We start from the raw sequence: 12137 nt of genomic DNA, 5'->3' as shown, positions 1-12137 counted from the left end.
ATACAACAATTCTTATAAATCGGAGTTCTATTTCATCTATTAATACGACAACTCTAATGACCATATACATTGCTGTCTGCATTGGCATTATAAATGGCTAAATATATTTATGGAAAAATATGTTATTACCTGATAATGTTGTCCCTACCAAGGGCCGTGTATGCTATAATTAGTATATATAAAGTATTTCGTCGTTGATGTAATGTATTTTCAATTTGAAAATCATTAGAAGACCTCTCTTGACACTGAAAATATCTACGGATATATTCACCGTTTGATTTCCTGATCAGGATGTCTCTGCTCAGGACCGTATATACATTTGGATACCATGGATCCAAGTCGGTGCATGTGGTAATAATTTAATAGTTCATCACTCTCTATAATTAAATCATTTTAAGTATATGAATATGTAAGATCTAATACTTTGTTTATTTATTGATTTGTTGAGCAGACAGGAGGGAAGAAAATCATAGTATGTATAAACTGATGAAAAGGCCAGACATAGTATGATAAAAAATACCTTGTGAACTGTAGTTAACTCCAGTGCACATTGATACGAACTCCAGTGCACATCGATGTGAACTGGAGTTCACATTTCTTGGTAACTCCAGTGCACTAGGCCACCAAGTTAAGTTTGCTCCTAACTGTATATATACTATATAAAATATGCAACGCAAAGATAAAATACTATAGACATAGTTTAATTATATTTCTTGATCATATCAGAGACGTATATATTAATACGTTTCTGATTATATTTACTCCTCTCTTGATTCTAAGCACTATCATCTTCATGTCTTTGATCCATTAATACGGATATAACGAGTACTTGTTTTTCTTGCTCAGGACGTCTCTGCTTATGTACGCTTACAGCTATAGTTAAAAACTGTACGGCATATAACCACTCTTTAAGTCGGGTTTTTACGTATTTCCTCAATTAATACGGCCCTTTTTAGTTTAGAAATGTATATATATATGAAAAACATCAACGTTATTCCCTGATCATGATGTCCAAGCTGAGGACCGTATACACTTAAAAAGGTAGTTATTAGATATTCAACTGTAGATATCATGATCGAAATCTGGACGAGTTATCCTATCTTGACGGTCCTACTCAGCCTCGGTCCCAGTGAGAGACAGCGCAGCTGTCTGACGCCACTCAAACAAGAAGGAAGGAAATTTGTTGATTGACACCTGATTTATCCAGATTCTAACAAAATAACTGTTCTCTTCATTCTCAAATCAATACTACGAATACAAGTTCTGTGTCAATTGAGTTCACCAGTGATACTGTAAATAGTTATTACCGAGTGCAGTATTTAATACTGTGATGTAATCTATTAACAAAATGATTTACAGGTTAAATATCAATGGAAATAGATATCTTAGAACCCAGCCTTTCAACTTTATTTTCGTTGATTCAACTTATGACTCATTTCTCAATGCATATACATCGTTTACGTCTGTTAATCTAAGCATTCTCATAAGTAAACGACTTGAGTGTTACTGATACTCTCTGTGTCAACAATACTGAAGCAAGAGGTGAAGTAAGCCATGAAACAACTATCATAGTATATATAGATATATACAGCATCCTTAGAAGTAATTAACCAAAAGCAAATGGTTTGGTCAAGACTAGTGAAACAATGAACACAAATTATTGCCAGACGTTTTTGACAAGATTACAATTACATAAACAAACTGAAAAACAAAAAAATAGTTCAACACATACACGTATGTATGGTGTCAACAGTGTAGCAATGTGTAGCCAATTTAACACAGTGATATAAATTACAGGACAAAAAAGCTATGTTGCCTCAAAATTCGAGGACAATTAGGATACAACGACCATGTTTACACAGGGTGTAATGCAAAAGAAAAGTAATAAAGCAAGTCATTGCTAGCAAGCACTCATTTAGTGTAATACGGAGTGTTGTAAACATTAAAACAAAACCAATGGTGTCATAGAAGATCAAAATACTGCACATATACAAGATATTAGTTTATCACATAATCGGCCTGTTATCCAATGAATTCGCCCGTGTAATATTTTTACATATGTCATTGGTGTAATATACCCTGAAGCGGTTTTCATTGGCTGTGCCAGTCAGAAATCGATTGTGACGTCATAATATGGACAATGACGTGACGTCATCAATTGTGAATGGCGCAACAAAATGGCTGTCTCCGTTTGAATAAGACCTCTACATTTTGGCTTTAAATCCTGTCAAAATGTAAGTTTTCTGAGTTATGTGATAACAAGAGTCTTAAATATGTTTTCATTTCAAATGAGCTTTTATGAAACTCGACTCGAAGTTCAAATTTTTGTTCGCCTTAAATAAAAACTCCTAAGACTCGTTTCATAAAATCTCATATGAAATGAAAACTCATTTAAGATCCTATATGTACGTGTATGTACTCAGATGTTATTGTAAGGTTAAGTTCCAATATACTGAGGATGATACTGGCCATAGTCTTAGTTTGGTATCTCATTGTATGTTGAGGATTGGTCAAGAGACATGGACATTCCTTTTGAACGGTTGTGGTTTAAACGCCGGTGGCACAATGCTTGGTTTGACGTATTTTATTTAATGATCATCATCATCATAAAAAGAGGGTAATTTGGCAAGGTTACTTAAAGCGACTTCTTTTTGACGTAATGCTGGATATTACTTTTTTAAGCATTCTCTTGCCATTTAGGTTCGAAATTTAAAAAATAAAGAGTTTAACACACTGGACCTTCGGGGTCTGACGAGTAGGGCCAAACAAGGTAATTTGTAGAATATCATTTAAACGATTTATGTTTTGAAACTTACAGTTAAATATTCACCATATTCAATGGGAAGAAATCTCATGTAGCTGGGACTTATAATTGTACAAATGAAGGGGCTGACCAACTGGGTGCGGAGGGGCAGCACCAAAAATTTCTTTTTCCATATTACTTAAATCGACATCCCGTCTGAAACTCCGGGTAGCATATCAAACATATTTGGTAGAACGCATTATCAGGTAATTAATATCAAAATTGTTTCGTTTAAGGATTTACCCCCTGTGTTAAAGGATGGGACCAACACAGAGTTTTCAACATACAAGTTATACAGATCTCCAAAAGACGAATATTTATGTGTTTTCAGGAAGGCGACATATTCTGTCCATTAAATTGTAGATTAACCCCTGAGTTGAGATTACTATGACATATCGTATATTGGGAAATTTTCGGCCAGTCAAACTTTCGACCTTCGGCCATGAAATCTATTTCCGCCAAATGTTAACTTCGCCTTTGGCATTTAATTACTATGTTATCCCGTTTCTTATATTCGCTATAATGATACATTCGCCCTCACTACGGATGGTAAAAAGGCGGAAATTAAACTGCAGAATTACCCCTTGGGATCTCTCCTTTGGCCTTAGTGTCTTGGTTTCAGCTTCGAAAATAGTCGAGACACCTACTCTTTAATCGTATATACGACCGCTGAGTATAAAGAGACCAATACACATGTGCTAACATGGTGTAGCCAGGGTCTGGCACCAAGTGGGGTGTGTAAATTTTGCTGTACAGTTTTTCACTTCCTGAGTAAATAAAGTATAATAATACGACTGCAACACAGATATTATAACGATGTGAAGGTCAAGTGGTCAAGACTCTGCGTTTAATCAGCTTGAAACAGCCTGTGGTAGCGTGATACTAGCACATAAGACTCCTGCCTACTACTTAGCTATAGACACTGAAATTCTTTAACCTCTGTCAATGTAAACCATACAAATAAATTATTCCCAAACTGTTGAACACTAAATGAATATAACTGACATCAAATTTATACACAAATCTCTCACTCTGTTACAATAATTACAACTGTAGCGGGTACATCAGGTCACTCTAACCAATATTCACATACATATTTATATGTAGTGCAATCTAGATGGTAGAGAAACGATTAACTTCCCCATGTATATCAGTTACATGTAAACTACAAACTCCACATATATTATCATTGATCAGTTCTGCATAACTCCTGGTTAAAATATGGCAAAATACTTTAATCAAGAAAGATGTACGTTTAGATACGAAATCGTATTTATTTACAGCCATTTACTCACATATATCGAACAATATATCAATTGAATAACTGCTTAGCTTTGCGCGACCCCATAACTGTAGTAACATGTAATATTTGAACAAACATAATGCGACATTGTAATCATGACCTCCTTATGTGATTGAATGATACCACTATTTCGAACTTGTTTGGTTGACGTTTTTAAGTATTTTTACATATTAATTCATCATCTGATGTATGCTTACACATATACAATCTTCTACACAACAAACAAAACGTTGTGTCATTCATCATTCTTGTCTGTTGTCTTTAACTGTTTCAATTTGCATATCTATATTTTATAGCCTCCCTAACAAACGATATGATTCATACTATTTGTTTACAATGCAACCACAATTTTCCGTTTTCCAGATGACGAGCTGACGTTTACTAGAAAGAATAGAATGGCGTCGGGTTCAAACAAAGATGAAGGTAAGGAATGCGTCGTCCTTTCTTGTTTTTCGTTGGTGCTAGCTGTAGTATATTACATCAGATCTTTTCAGCAAAGATCGAGGTCATAGTTATAAGGTTACGTGAATACCTACTTGTAACTGATGTTGCAACATAAGCAGAAAATCGCCACCAATCAGCGCTTGATACAATACGCTTCGCGTGTTTTGGATTATTTTACCTAAAACCTTTTTTTTATAATCGCGTGGTTTTCGAATGAAAATCACTTTGATTACATATTTTTGTAAACGAAAACTGTCGTAACACTTGAACCAAATGTATGTATGACTATTGTCGGACTAACGTATCAAAGAACTTGAAGGGCTCACGATAATCAAATTTCTCCATTTATGTCTATAACGTCATCGCTTCGAAGGTTAATGGATTGTGCAAACATGAACAAGAAAGAGACACAAAAATGCGAATATCATCGTAGCATAAATAAAAACGGAAAATTTGCAAAAATAATAATAGAGCAAAAATAAATTGTGTAAATTTAAAAACTCAAGCAGAAAGTGGAATTTCGTTATCGAATAGTTGGATTACAAACAGCAATATGGAAGCAAAGTAACGAAAACAAAGGTTTGCTTAACTCCTTATTCGTATATGTAAGATCACATAGTATAGAGTCAAATCGTTATATCTCAGAAGAATGGCAATAGTATTATATTGGTGAAAAAAATCCACATACAATTTGGCATTGCTATACGTGTTATCCAGAGAAACCTCTATAGTTATTATGCCCTTTTAATTTTGATTTTAAAACCGTATTTTCTCCTGTCAGAGGTGGAAAAAGGCTTAAAATTGTTGTGATGACTTTAAAATACAGTGATGTGTGTTATTCGTATGTTATTTGTTCTTTTGTGTGAACCTGTTTTGACCTACCTTGCGCTGATAAGTAATATCCAGAATGAGTCGTAAATGCTTCATAAATTAGGCACCCATCATATTTGACATAATGAGATTATAATTAAACAATCGGTTACAAGCGTATGATAACCACAACAACGTACGTCTTATTTCAACCGTGTGCAATATACGTGGCATTGTATACTACAACACAATGAAACCAAAACTTACATCAAATCTTAATATTCCAATGTTTGAACATCAATAAAAGTCTGTTACAGAAATTTATGAAATATAAACTAACACTTTGTAATTAAAATGTACGGATCATTTAATGTGTTCTTCCATTTTCTCCCAGTCCCGGTGGGGTGTGTTAATATCTTATTGTACAGTTGTGTAACCGCACAACGCACCAAAAATAGCGTGCGCACACCGTGCATACATCGTTCACACACCGTCCGCACATCGTCCACACATGGTGCGCACAACTGTGCGATTTAAAAATCGTTCGCCTCGTTGTGCGCTTCTCTCCGCACAATTGTGCCATTAGGTACAGTTTGTGGATCAATATTACGGAATGAAATAAATACGGACGGCTCGTATGCAATAATGTACACTGTATATTTTACTGTGATTTCTCGTCACATTATTTAAGATTATGTACAATTTAAAATGCGTGTTACACAATATTACAGTGACCGTTAGACTGTCAAAAATGAGTTTGGCTCAAAGGTAACAGAACAGGTAAATCATATTTTGATGAGTGACCGGAGTTTAGCTGATGTCTGATACCGTATGACAGCTATGAAAACAAAACTGGACGTTTAGTATTTATTATTTGCATTCAGTTTTGTTTATAGTTCCCTATCACCTGGATTTTCACACCCCGATGAGTTACGTAAGTGACCCGGCCCTGAAAAGTATGGTCCAGGTTCATGTACAAAGTAGTTACATGGTATATATGTTTACCTGTATACGGGAACTGTGCTATAGTTTTACATGTCAGTTAAGGTCGTCCAAATTACACCGAAAACACCATTTTTAAATTCAGGAAAGTAAAGACAGAAAATGTAAAGATAAGATATATAGAAACATACTTCACAATCAAGTTTATTTGTTGAAACACGAAACCATATATATTATTGAGGCATTCATCAGTTTGCACCAACCACGATTGTTATTGCACAACGTTTGTCCATCGTACGCACACATGTGCGCAAACAATGACTCTCATAATTGTTATCGTTCGCAAATCGTGTACACATCGTTCACACACCGTGCACACATCGTGCGCCATCCGTACATCGTGTAATGTTGAGCGATCCCACAACTGTAGCATTCCACTGAGTAAGTAAATGCAGAATAACAATACGACTGCTACGCTCATTTTATGTTACAATGACGGTTTAGCAATCAAGACTCTGAGTCCTATCAGCTTTAAATAACCTGTTGTAGCGTGTTAACCCTGATCTCAAATAAGTTCATACAATTTCGCTTTGTAACCATACATACTTTAATTATAGGTTGCAATTACTGGAATCGGTTGCATCACTCACAACCTGTCTTTGTTATTAAAACCCTTGTAGAATAGCGATTTCAAAAAATAAAAAATCACATTAAACGTTATATAACGTTTCATGGTGAAGTGCTTTGGTATTCATACTAAAAAAATTGGGGAACAAGTTAAATGAGTATAACTTTCTACATAACCCCACAAAATCACATTGTTATTATCACATTTTTTATGCATCCTGTCTTATTAATGAAGCCTGGTTATATTGATACAGAGCATGTCGTGTTAAGTGTAAACTATGCTAATTCAACTTACATTGACTCAAGAATTAGTTTGATTCAACAATGGATGTGTTAAACTGTTTGTCGATCGTAGCGGCGATAAACACGTTCTATGTGATAAACAGGTGATAATAATTTTATGCTTTTCTTTTTCACATCGGCCTGGTTATGACTGGATATAACTACAGAATGTAAGTATTTATATTATACAACCATTCGTAGAGAAGAATGTTGATATTCAAAATATTTCAACTTGGATTGACTCGATTATTAGTTTCTTTTAGTAATGAATGTGTTAAACGTATTGCCGGTTGAAAGAGCGATAACTAATGTCAGTGATGATTTATCTGGTGATGATGACTTTATTTCTGTTGGTTTTCATATCTGCCTGGTTATGACTGGATATAACAACAGGAAGTAAGTAACAGCTCTTTATTAATACGAATGTTTGTGTTAAATGCCTGATGTCATTGTTCAAATAAGTTCATAATGTTTTGTTTTGCAAACAAACACTCTTTTCTCACATGTTGAAAGTACTTAAATCGGTTATATCGTTCGCAACCTGTCCAAATTATAACCACCTATCTGGATTAGTGATTGGAATATATCAAATTAGATTACATTATATCAATTTCAGGGCAAAATGCGGCGATTTCCAAACTGACATATGTCAGGGAGTAGACATTTTTGTTCGCTTTTTAGACAATTTTATCATTAAAAACATAAAGCAAGATTCGAAGAAGATAATTTTTCGTTATTTTTTCTTCCACAGTTCCATTTCATTCAATATTAAGATTTTTCATAGATTAAAAACTAAAACAATTATTACGTTTGAACAATTTCCTAGTAATCCTGACTTACTTAATGTAATACAAAATGTACACAGTATCGTTAACATTTACAGAACATCCAATATTTAAATGACAATATTTTTCTAAATGCCCTATATAAGTAATATCGTTAATTTGCGAGAATTATGCAACAATGTTCCTTGATTAAACCTGATTACTTTGAAACCAAGATCTTACATTTAATTCAAACCCTGTCGATTAGTTTAATTTTACGATGATTGTGTTAAAAGTATCATTAGTTGCAAGAGTGATAAATAATTTATTTGGTTATTTATCTGGTGATGATAACTTTTTTTCTGTTGTTTTTCACATATGCCTTGTTATGACAATAGGCCGTAGGTATCAATGTGTTTGCATTGTGAATTTTTGTGGTAACCTCCTGATCTCAAATAAGTTCATACAATTTCGCTTTGTAACCATACATACTTTAATTATAGGTTGCAACTACTGGAATCGGTTGCATCATTCACAACCTGTCTTTGTTATTAAAACCCTTGTAGAATAGAGATTACAAAAAAAATCACATTAAACGTTATATAACGTTTCATGGTGAAGTGCTTTGGTATTCATATTACAAAAATTGTGGAACAAGTTGAATGAGTATATTATCTTTCTACCTAACCCCACAAAATCACATTGTTATTCTCACATTTTTTATTCTTCCTGTCATTGATGAAGCCTGATTATATTGATACAGAGCATGTGGTGTTAAGTGTTAACTATGCTAATTCAACTTACATTGACTTAAGAATTAGTTTGATTCAACAATGGATGTGTTATTCTGTTTGTCGATTGTAAGGACGTTAAACACGTTCTAGGTGATAAACAGGTGATAATAATTTTATGCTTTTCTTTTTCACATCGGCCTGGTTATGACTGGATATAACTACAGAATGTAAGTAATCACTTTTTTCCATTACAAATATATTTGTTAACAGACTGGCATCTTTGTTTAAATAGCTATATGAAATTTAGAATCGCTTAAATCGCACCTTACTTAAATGTTGAAAATACTGACAACGGCTATATCATCAACAACTTTTCCCCATTACAATCCCTCATCTACATCTGTGATAGGAAAAAAAACAAAATTATTTATATTACACAACCATTCGTAGAGAAGAATGTTGATATTCAAAATATTTCAACTTGGATTGACTCGATTATTAGTTTCTTTTAGTAATGGATGTGTTAAATGTATTGCCGGTTGAAAGAGCGATAACTAATGTCAGTGATGATTTATCTGGTGATGATGACTTTATCTCTGTTGTTTTTCATATCTGCCTGGTTATGACTGGATATAACAACAGGACGTTACAAACAACTCTTTATCAATACGAATGCTCGTGTTAAATGCCTGATGTCATTGTTCATATCAGTTCATCACGTTTTGTTTTGCAAACAAACACTTTTCTGACATGTTGAAAGTACTTAAATCGGTTATATCATTCGCAACCTGTCCCAATTATAACCACCTATCTGGATTAGTGATTGGAATATATCAAATAAGATTACATTTTATCAATTTCATGGCAAAATGCGGCGATTTCCAAACTGACATATGTCAGGGAGTAGACATTTTTGTTCGCTTTTTAGACAATTTTATCATTGAAAACATTAAGCAAGATTCGAAGAAGAGAATGTTTCGTTTTTTTCACAGTTTCATTACAATGAATATTAAAATTTTCCATAGATTAAAAACTAAAACAACTATTAAGTTAGAACAATTTCCTAGTAATCCTGACTTACTTAATGTAATACAAAATGTACACAGTATCGTTAACATTTACAGAACATCCAGTTATCTAAATGACAATATTTTTCTATATGCCCTATATAAGTAGTATCGTTAATTTGCAGGAATTATGCAACAATGTTCCTTGATTAAATCTGATAACTTTGAAACCAAGATCTTACATTTAATTCAAACCCTGTCGATTAGTTTAATTTTACAATGGATGTGTTAAAAGTATCATTAGATGCAAGAATGATAAATAATTACTTTGGTTATTTAACTGGTGATGATAACTTTTTTCCTGTTGTTTTCACATATGTCTGCTTATGACAATAGGCCGTAGGTAACAATTTGTTTGCATTGTGAATTTTTGTGGTAACCTCCTGATCTCAAATAAGTTCATACAATTTCGCTTTGTAACCATACATACTTTAATTATAGGTTGCAACTCCTGGAATCGGTTGCATCATTCACAACCTGTCTTTGTTATGAACACCCTTGTAGAATAGAGATTTCAAAAACAAATCACATTAAACGTTATATAACGTTTCATGGTGAAGTGCTTTGGTATTCATTTCGATTTGTAACCATACATACTTTAATTATATGTTGCAACTCCTGGAATCGGTTGCATCATTCACAACCTGTTTTTGTTATTAAAACATTTGTAGAATAGAGATTTCAAAAAACAGATCACATTAAACGTTATATAACGTTTCATGGTGAAGTGCTTTGGTATTCATACTACAAAAATTGTGGAACAAGTTGAATGAGTATATTATCTTTCTACCTAATCCCACAAAATCACTTTGTTATTCTCACATTTTGTGGTAACCTCCTGATCTAAAATAAGTTCATACAATTTCGATTTGTAACCATACATACTTTAATTATAGGTTGCAACTACTGGAATCGGTTGCATCATTCACAACCTGTCTTTGTTATTAAAACCCTTGTAGAAAAGAGATTTTAAAAAAAAATCACATTAATCGTTATATAACGTTTCATGGTGAAGTGCTTTGGTATTCATACTACAAAAATTGGGGAACAAGTTAAATGAGTATAACTTTCTACCTAACACAACAACATCACATTGTTATTCTCACATTTTTTATGCATCCTGTCTTATTAATAAAGCCTGATTATATTGATACAGAGCATGCCGTGTTAAGTGTAAAATATGCTAATTCCACTTACATTGACTCAAGAATTAGTTTGCTTCAACAATGGATGTGTTATTCTGTTTGTCGATCGTAGCGGCGATAAACACGTTCTAGGTGATAAACAGGTGATGATAATTGTATGCTTTTCTTTTTCATATCTGCCTGGTTATGACTGGATATAACAACAGGACGTTACTAACAACTCTTTATCAATACCAATGTTTGTGTTAAATGCCTGATGTAATTGTTCAAATAAGTTCATAATGTTTTGTTTTGCAAACAAACACTCTTTTCTCACATGTTGAAAGTACTTAAATCGGTTATATCATTCGCAACCTGTCCCAATTATAACCACCTATCTGGATTAGTGATTGGAATATATCAAATTAGATTACATTATATCAATTTCATGGCAAAATGCGGCGATTTCCAAATTGACATATGTCAGGGAGTAAACATTTTTGTTCGCTTTTTGACAATTTAAAAAATTGTATCATTAAAAACATTAAGCAAGATTCGAAGAAGAGAATTTTTCGTTTTTTTCACAGTTTCATTACATTGAATATTAAAATTTTCCATAAAATAAAAACTAAAACAACTATTAAGTTAGAACAATTTCCTAGTAATCCTGACTTACTTAATGTAATACAAAATGTACACAGTATCGTTAACATTTACAGAACATCCAGTTATCTAAATGACAATATTTTTCTATATGCCCTATATAAGTAGTATCGTTAATTTGCAGGAATTATGCAACAATGTTCCTTGATTAAATCTGATAACTTTGAAACCAAGATCTTACATTTAATTCAAACCCTGTCGATTAGTTTAATTTTACAATGGATGTGTTAAAAGTATCATTAGATGCAAGAATGATAAATAATTACTTTGGTTATTTAACTGGTGATGATAACTTTTTTCCTGTTGTTTTCACATATGTCTGCTTATGACAATAGGCCGTAGGTAACAATTTGTTTGCATTGTGAATTTTTGTGGTAACCTCCTGATCTCAAATAAGTTCATACAATTTCGCTTTGTAACCATACATACTTTAATTATAGGTTGCAACTCCTGGAATCGGTTGCATCATTCACAACCTGTCTTTGTTATGAACACCCTTGTAGAATAGAGATTTCAAAAACAAATCACATTAAACGTTATATAACGTTTCATGGTGAAGTGCTTTGGTATTCAT

Source organism: Mizuhopecten yessoensis, unplaced genomic scaffold (assembly GCF_002113885.1).
Source record: "Mizuhopecten yessoensis strain PY_sf001 unplaced genomic scaffold, ASM211388v2 scaffold1973, whole genome shotgun sequence".
In the NCBI taxonomy this organism is placed as follows: domain Eukaryota; kingdom Metazoa; phylum Mollusca; class Bivalvia; order Pectinida; family Pectinidae; genus Mizuhopecten; species Mizuhopecten yessoensis.
The sequence above is the reverse complement of the archived record's forward strand: the minus strand, read 5'-3'. Positions refer to the sequence as shown.